We start from the raw sequence: 8,790 nt of genomic DNA, 5'->3' as shown, positions 1-8,790 counted from the left end.
CCGCCTAGAAGAGTTTGTCCTTCCTCTCCCATCTCCTCTCTCTTTCCTCTCTCTAACCTTTCAGCCAATTTAATGATAATCTTATTGAGTAGGACCCAGGAATCAGAAATTCTGAAGCCGGCGAAGGTAAATTCCAACGACTGTTTTCCCCCTTGATCTCCCGGGTCTGCTGCTCTGTCACAGAAGATTAGCCTAGCTTGACAGGACTGCACTGCATAGAGCCGGCCCGGGTTTCTTCTTTCTTTTTTTTTTAAGGATCCTATTTCCTTGAAAGGCTATACCTTTCAAATTTTCTCCAAGTTAAAAAAAAAAAAAAAGGCACATGTCTTTTTCAAAGTTTTCTTTTCTAACTGGCAGAAACACTTCTAAATTGCTGTTGACCTGAACCTTGGATATTTGCTTTTGCCTCCAACTAAATATAAAATCAGTGGGGGTCAGGGGGGTGGGGGCAGGGTAGCTCTTCCCGTGCCAAATCTATTGCCTGTGTCTGATTAAAGAGAGGAGTGGAGAGAGCGAGGCTGGGATGGGTCAGGCAGCAGGGCTGGGCCCCGGCCGGCCGGCTGAGGAACCTAGACTCCCCTGTCAGTTTAGCAAATGAACAAGGCCCGAGGGCCTACCCTGGGAACTCAAGCCGCTTGCAGGTAACTGGCGAGATCAGATGCGGGCATCTTAGGTGCAGACGCCATCAGTGAAGCCTCGGGCCTGATGAGGGCTTGCAGTGTGGGGAGGTAAGAGCTGGTAGTCGAGATAAGCCTTGAAGATTGGTGGGGATGAGAACCTGGCCTTGGGCATTCCGAGGAGCAGATTATCTATCAGCAAGGGCCGGAGGCCGAAAAAGGAAGGCTCCTCTCATCGTGCCCGAAGCAAGACAGGGAAGGAGAATGCCGTGCATTCCTTAAGAAAGTCCCACCACCGAAAGTGGCCTTCATCCCAGGAGGAAGAATGGGGGCCATGACGGAGAAGAGAGACGCCCGAGGAAGTTTTTAGCAGGGCAGCTACGTGCGCGCAGAGTTGTGGGCTTAACAAGATCGATTAAGCTTCTATGAAGCGTTCGGAGACACCGGAAGGCGGCAGAGGGGTGGTGGGGGAAGCTGTGGCCCAAGCCCAGCTGAGCGGTGTTCAGGCCTGTGAGAGAGCCCGGCTGGCCGTGAGGCGGCTGGGGGGGCGGGGGGGGGGGGGTAAGGGGCGAGGGACGCCAAGGTTCGCACCTGAGGCACAGGAGCTTCCACGCCTAGGCTTCAACGTCAAGTGCGGTTCCTCGTGGGCCAGGCCAAAGTGGGAGCAGCAGGGCAGGCTGAACCTGATGGTGGGCACGTTGCCCTGGAAAGGACGAGGCTGGCAGGGGGCGGACATCGCGGTCCTGTCGTCGGGGAAGAGGGGGTGCGAGGATTCTGGAGGCCTCTGGAGAGAAGCCGAGAAGCAGACGAACCCGGGGTGGGTGGCTCGGAGTGGGACGGTCCAGGGACCCGAACTCGGGGAGCATGAGGGAGCAGCCGGGAAAAGGGAAAAAAAAAGTCATAAAAGGTGACGTCGGAGCCAAGTTAGGAGGGGGACTTCCTCGTCCCAAGGAAACACCGGACTAGACACGGTTATCTCCGCTGCCTGGGCCTGATCACCAGTCTGAGTCGCACTCGAGAAGCCTCAGTCTGGCCCGAGAGGAAGAGTCCGCATGGCCAGGCCTGGGGCCGAGGCCCGAAGGGGACGGGCAGGGACGGCAGACGGCACAGGGGCCTCTCGCTGGCACGAGGGGTTCCAGCGACCGAATCCACTGGTAAAGCGAACCACAGGAGACTCTCTCCCCGCGGGAAACCTGCGAACTTGCCCTTCGGCATTTTCGTCACCCTCAGAAGCGAGCGTCGATTAAACGTGCAAGCAGCGGTTCGCGAGAACCCCGCGGGAAAGCGAGAGGCGCCAGATGGATGTGTCGGTTCAAAAGAACTGTCGCCCTGTGCCGAGAACGTGGGGCGCGGCCAGCCCCTGTGCATCCGCTCAGTGGGACAGGTTCCTATCTGGTCCTTCAAGCCCTGAACTCACTGCTGGCCGAGAATTGCTCCGGGCAGGTCCCCGGGTCGAGACAGCCCTCTCGGGCCTCACGGCTCTCGGAAATGTCAAGACAGAGCCGTGTGTGGCCACAGACCTCGGGACTCTTAATGAAGCCTCATCCTGGGGCTCGTGGTTCCTACATTACAGCAAGTATTTGACTGCGCTTGACACAGTTTCATGACGATCTCTTCACGAAAGCGCTGAGAAGGTGCAGTCCCTAGTCCAGAACCCTCCTGGCCAAGGGGTTATTTCTCCTTTCACGTGCTCCACTTCTGCAGACAACTGACGCAATGCCTTCCAGAAGCTTCTCACAAGCTTTTTAGCTGTGATTTTAAAAACCCTTCTAACCACTAGCCAAAAGCAAGAGAACTGATTAGCAAGAGAAACAAAGCACCTTCAAGCCCGGAATTTTAAGTTTCAGGTTTTCCTGTCAAGGTGATTTAAGCCCTGCCGTAGGCAGAGATGAATGCTCCTAGCGGCCATGACCAATGCCCCTTGCCTTGCCCACGCATCCTGGGTGGTCCACCTGGGCGCCCCCGGCGGGCCTGCCGTCCCCCACAGCGGAGCTGCCCGAGCCTGGCTCCCCCGCCGGCCTCTGCCTGCAGGTGTACTGTCCTCCCACCCAGCCCCGCTCTGTGTGGGGCCTGCATGGTCCAGGTGGGGGGCCCGGCCCCCACACAGCGTCCGACAGCTGTAGAGTTCCCATTTAAGAGCTCGGCACTGTCGGTCCCCCAAATCGTGTCTCCCCCCAAATGATAATGTCTTAACCCCCCAGTTCCTGTAAATAGGACCATTTTGGGGAAAAGGGTCTGTGCAGATGTAATCACGATGAGGTTATGTAGGATTTGGGTGGGCCCTAAAGCCGATCCCTGGCATCGTTTTAAGGAGGGAGCAAGGAACCCCGGGGAGAGGGCCGTGCGATGACAGAGGCGGAGACTGGGGTGCCGCGGATGCGAGCCGAGGAACGCCACCGCTGGCCGCGAGGACGTGGCCGGGGAGAGGCAGGGGACAGGTTCTCCCTCGGAGCCTCCAGAAAGCAACCGGCACCGCCAAGACCTCGAGTTTGGATTTTTAGCTCAAGAGCTTCGGCAGCCATGGGAAACCAACACATTTCCCTGCACCGCCTGGGCTCGGATCCGGCCCGGCCCCTCGCTGGCCCCGCAGCCTGGCCCTTTTCTCTTGCCCTCTGCTAACCTCGGTGTCCTCGGGGCTGAGCTGGGACCGGCAGCGCTGCTCTCGAGGCCGCGAGGGGCGCGAGAGGCACTGAGCGCTCGGCCCCGGGGCCGCGCCAGACGGCACGTGGTGACGCGGTGGCCTTGGGTCTGGCGACGTAGGAAACATCCCGACCTGCAGGGAGTTTTCATGAGTTTGAGCCAAACTGGCAACTGCTGGGAAACAAAATCTCGGTGGGCGGAGTTAACGCTCCACAGATCGGCGGTTTTGCAGCTCGTTTTATACATTAGAGAAAAAGGTCCCCTACGAGGGCCGCGGAAATGTACTGGTGGCCGGTTAAGGGAGGCGGCAGGCCGCAGGGGAAGTCTCCGGGTCTGCACGAAAGGTGAGATGGAGAGGCGCGGACCGCTTTAACACTGGCGGTTAGAGGCCAGCGAGCGACGAGCATTCGCCGCACGGGGGGCTGGTACGCGGGGGTCGCGGCGATGCCGGCTGCTCCGGTCTGGTGCTCGCCGCGGCGGCTGTCCCCAGAGGGGTCCGGACAGGCAGGTCTCTCTGACCCTGCAAAGGCGCGCCGTCTTAGATGCACAGACGACAGACAGCCAGGCTCACTCACAGCGAAGACCGACCTTTGTCGAGGCAGCTGCGGGCCTAGGACGTGACAACCCGCCACGCCTGCTTTCAGGGAGGGGCTTCTACGTCCAGCCCGTCCTATGTGGTGACTTCCCGCCTCGGAGTCTGAAGGGCCACCATGCGGGCCTGCCCCGACGGAGCTCGTCAGGTGTGGTGCGTGGCTTCGTTTCCGTCCACGGGTTGGATCATATGAACCTGCTGCTACTCAACCCTCTTTGACCTACAGAACAGGCCCTCCCGAGTGGTTCTGCCACGCGACGGCGGCGGCGGCGGTGACTCAGAGTGGGCACAGACCGAGCGGGCGAAGGGCGTAGTCCACGAGGCTGCCCCCACTTTAGAGGCCACCTGCAAATGGGGGCCCCGGACCACCGGCACATCTGCCAGACTGACTACAAGTTTGGGGGTTCCAACAACCCCCGCCTCAGGTTTGACAAGTCTACAGAACAACTCAGAACTCAGGCAAACACTCTACTTACAGTTTATTGTAAAGGATGCAAATAAACAGGTGAAGAGACAGATGCACAAGGCAGGAGGGGCCCGGGGAGGTGGCAGCCAGCTTCCGGGGCCTCTCCAGGCTCACCACCTCCCAGCGCCCGCACGTGTTTACAGTCCGGAGGGTCCAAAACTCAGAGTCTAGGAGCTCTTATGGCAGTTTTATTACGTAAGCGGGATTGATTAAATCATTGACTGCTGGTGACTGAGCTCTATCCACAGGCCCTCTTCCCGTGCTGGAGGTTGTGAGGGTGTGGCTGAAAATTTCAGCCCTCTAGGATGGCCAGGCCCTTTCTCCCAAGCTAAACGCCCATCCCGTGTCACCTCACTAGCATAAACTCAGGTGTGGTGGAGTCTCTTTGTGAATGACAAACACACTCTCATCACTCCGGAAATTCTAAGGGGTGTAGGAGCTTTGTGCCAGGAAGGAGGAATGGGGGGATGCACAGAGTCTGCATTTGTTATCATACGACACACACCTGCTGTGTTGCAATCAGTTATTGGCACATCAGAAGACAAGGGTCCCTACGCATCTCGGCAGTCCGAGTCTGGCACGCCACAGAGAGATAAGCACATGGCAGATGCTCGACGCATGTCGACCTGAGTGCCCTCTGCTTTCGCAAACATCACCCGGTGATCGGCCCACTTGTGACATCAAAATGGACTTTGCCAAGTCTTCTGTGCGCCGACGGATTTTTTTTTTTCCTGCTCAATTGCTTCTAAAGGAACTATGAGGTCAAAGGAATTTTCCCGGTCATCTGCCCTTTGCTCCAGGCACCCTCACCTGTGTGCGAAAGTGACCGAAGACCAGAAAGGTGTGTAAGGCACGCCATCCCATAGACGCTGATCCTCCCAGCGTTTTAGAAGACCAGGCCAGTCCCGAAAAGTCGAGAGAGAAACACAAAAGTCAGCCGTGTCCTGAGAAGGACCAGCCCGGAAGCTGACGCAGAGAACTTGAATCTGCCCCCTCTGACACCATTTCCGTCTGGCTTGAAGTGACAATGGAAAGGTCGCCCTTAGGGGAAGGCGGGTGGAAAGGGTAAATAGAAGTCTCTATAGTCCAGGAGCTGCCTTTTCTCTTCTGCCCCTTTGCTCTGACTTGGACAATGGTGACGTCTGATATTCTGGGATTTTCTGCAGGACGCTAGGGGTCTTCGCCAGCTCTCAAGACGAGGACCTACGAGGCTGCTCTCTGGAGCCCAGTCCCGCCCTCACATTCCTGAAGTGGCCCGAGAGCTGGGAGAGGCAGAACCTGGCCAGGGAGTGAAGAAATGAATAGGCCTGTCACGGAACTAGACGGAGCACAAGCTGCGGCCCCAGGGGACGTTTCCTAACCACAGCTCCTCCAGCTGCTCCGACTTCCTGTTCCACCACCGCCTGGAGTCTGTCCCTGAAGACGTCCAGTGGCCAGCTGAAAGCCCAGGAACCGTTCCTCCTTACCTGCTGGAGAGGCAGTCCGGCCGCCAGCACATTCTGGAGAGGAGGGATCAGCCTGATCCCCCTCTCTGGGAACAGGCGTTTGGGAACGCTTTGCGTTCACGCCTCTCTCGGCTTCAGCTCTGCGAGCCGCAGAGCGAGAAGCTTGTGCAATCTGGGCACTTCTGCTCACAGTGCGGAAACGCCAGTGTGGAATGATTCGTCTTAGAAGGAAAGAAGTAAGGCGTTATGTGTGGGGGCAGGGGGAGTCCAAAGATCACTGGAATAAATGTCAGCGAGGGAGGAAAGGGTGAGGCTGTGGTGGACCTGAGAACAACGCGCAGAACCGCAGGATTCCCGGTCGGCCTGCTGTGCTCTCCCGAAAGCGCCTTTCTCAACCAGCCTTTGGCTTCCTGCTCTTTCCTCACTGTTTCAGGTCCCTAAAATCAGATTCGTCTGCAACCCAACCATTTACACACCGGAAAATTTGAGAGACGGGAAGGCGCAAAAGGAAAGGAGAAAGAGGTCCTCTGCTTCCAGCTTCAGGGGAGATCCCGCTTAGAGAGCACACGCCAGCCCGAGACGCGCAGCTGTCTAAAAGGCCGGAGCCCTCAGCCACTGGGGAAGACAGTACGGCAGCTCCTCCAAAACCTGAATGCAGAATGGCCACATGACTCAGCAATCTCGCTTCTGGATGTCTGTCTGAAAGCACTGAAAGCGGCGTCTCCAAGAGACATTCGCCCACCCGCGTTCACAGCGGGATTGTTCACAATAGGCGAAGGGCGGACAGATGGGTGAGTAAATGGAATGTAGTATGTGCATAAAATGGAACATTATGTGGCTTTCCAGAGGAAAGAAATTCAGACGCACGCCACAAGATGATGAACCCTGCGGACATTATGCTAAATGAAATGAACCAGTCACGAAAGGACAAATACTGCGTGAGTCCACGTATGTGAGGCACCTAGAACGGTCGAATTCATTGGGACAGAAAGAAAAACGGTGGCCGCCAGGTGCTGGCAGGGAGGGGAGGGAATGGGGAGTCCGTGTTTAATGGGAACCGTTTGAGTTTTGCAAGATGAAAAAGGTCTGGAAATTGGTTGCACAACGATGCGAATATACTTAACGCTCTTGAACTGTGCACTTAAAACTGATCAAGACGGTCAATTTTAAGTTTTGTGTATTTTACCACAATTAAAAACAAAACAAAACAAAACAAAAAACAACCCTGGCATAGCCCAGCTTTGGGGACACCATCGAGAAGGCGGTACTCCATCCATAAGTAGCATAGCGCACGGTCTCCTTACCCAACGTCGCCCTTGCCTGAGACGAGAGAGGAAGAAATCACAGGACAAACACGCACTGTGAGCGGATACCACACGTCAGACACCGAGGATGCAAAGGTGACCGGGACACGTGGGCCTCGGTGCGAACGCAGACGCCACCTGGTCGGAAGCAGAACACCTCTGAGCTCCAAGGTCTCAGGCCCCCTTTTCTCAGCCACACTCACACACCTGAGTGCGAACACAAATTGGTACAACTCCCCCGCCCCCACACACACACACACACTGCTGCACCCAGGGACACTCCCCGCGAGATCGCTGCAGAGGTTCCAGGCACTCAAACCGAGTGGGCTCAGGGGCTTGAAGGAGGGGAAAGGAACCCCACTCGCCCTCACACCATGAAGGCACTCCTGGGGCTGTGAGAGGAAGCCAGGGAAGAGAATAGAGATCTGTGGTCTGGATGAAGAGCCCCTGTCCCCCCCATGCAGAGCCCTGGGGTGCTGGCCACAGCCAAGACATTGTGGGGGGACGCGAGTGCAGAAGAGACTCGCGCCCCACTCCCAGGCCCCCGGCCCGTGCACCTGCTGCCTGAGCACAGGGCGGAGGCCTGAGTGGGTCCAGGGCCCCCGCCCGTCCCCAGCACGGCTTCGCATTCTGAGCATGAAGCTAACAAGGCCGTCGGAGGAACGGATTCCAGCTGTCTGAGCTGGGGTCCTGCTAGAGAAAGAGCATGGGGGTGTGGGGGAGTCTGTGCAGCATTGGGGGATAAGGAAACACACGAAGCAGCCTGGGCCCGGGGAGCTGCAGCTCAGAGCCGACGAGGGGCCGGCTTGGCCGCTGAGATTCCAGCCGCCTCTGCAGCCCGGGGCTCCTGCCACGCAGCTCGACCTGGCTGTGAGTGTCGCGAGGGAGAGACGGAGTCCGTGCCGCGCCCACAGTCAGCTCCGTTTGCCGTGTCACCGCAGTCCTCTGAGGCCGAGAAGACGCCTCGCTGAATCCGGCTGCACTGTTCCCTCCACGAGCAGGTGTCTTTTGACGTTGGGAAGGGTTCAGATAAAGCAGTGATACTTTCCTGCTAGGCTTTGCAGCCATTTGTGTCTAAGAGGAGTTGGCATTAAAGAATCTAATCTATCAGCCTCATGATTCCAATTTAAAGTCCGTGATTGAGTAATTGTTTAGATTTGTGATTTTACTAGATTTGTAAACAATATTGGAATATTTATGAGAACTTGACATGCACTGCGTTTTTAAGTTTTATTTATTGTACTTATTAGAATTGTTTTTAGAGTTTCACAATGTTCCGATTGTTAGGTATTGGAAGTACTTATAAATGAAACAAAATATATTTAATTTATAAACCAATTTAAAATGTATAAGGGGGTTTAATTAACAATATGCGAAAAGCCCCTTTAAGAGTGATTGTTAAAATTTACTAGATTTATTAATAAAATAATGAGAGTCGTAAGTTTAACTTAAAAGCTTAAGCAAAATTTGGGGTTTTTCCAATACATTACTTAATTTTTTTTTAAAAAAAGTAATCACAAATACTGTCTCTTCTACTCGCAGAGCTCCCCTCAAGGACGTTGTAAAGATGGACTCGTGCTGGCCACCCCGCCTTACGGAGGTGGCAGAGGGGACAAGCGGGGCCACCAGAAGGTGCCGACGTCAAGGGCCGACTATCCTCTCCCCGCCTCCTGCCCCTGCTTGCAGCAAATATACCCGTTGTCTTCAAGAATGTCCCAAATTCTAA

General features: G+C 55.9%; 2 long non-coding RNA genes across 2 annotated transcripts in view; both read right to left on the bottom strand.

Moving 5' to 3' along the window:
* The window catches only part of LOC118611976, a 30,155-nt gene that overhangs the window by 6,037 nt on the left and 15,328 nt on the right, over window positions 1-8,790 (bottom strand). The gene's annotated exons all lie outside the window — the stretch shown is intronic.
* Window positions 5,048-5,870, bottom strand: LOC118611972. Its single transcript, XR_004954571.1, has 2 exons — window positions 5,782-5,870; window positions 5,048-5,593 (listed from the first exon to the last, which is right to left on the bottom strand). It is a non-coding gene; the product is annotated as an uncharacterized LOC118611972 (long non-coding RNA).

The sequence above is a fragment of the Rousettus aegyptiacus genome, unplaced genomic scaffold (genome assembly GCF_014176215.1).
Source record: "Rousettus aegyptiacus isolate mRouAeg1 unplaced genomic scaffold, mRouAeg1.p scaffold_m13_p_15, whole genome shotgun sequence".
In the NCBI taxonomy this organism is placed as follows: Eukaryota; Metazoa; Chordata; class Mammalia; order Chiroptera; family Pteropodidae; genus Rousettus; species Rousettus aegyptiacus.
Note: the sequence above shows the minus strand (reverse complement) of the source record. Positions and strands in the feature narration are given on the sequence as shown.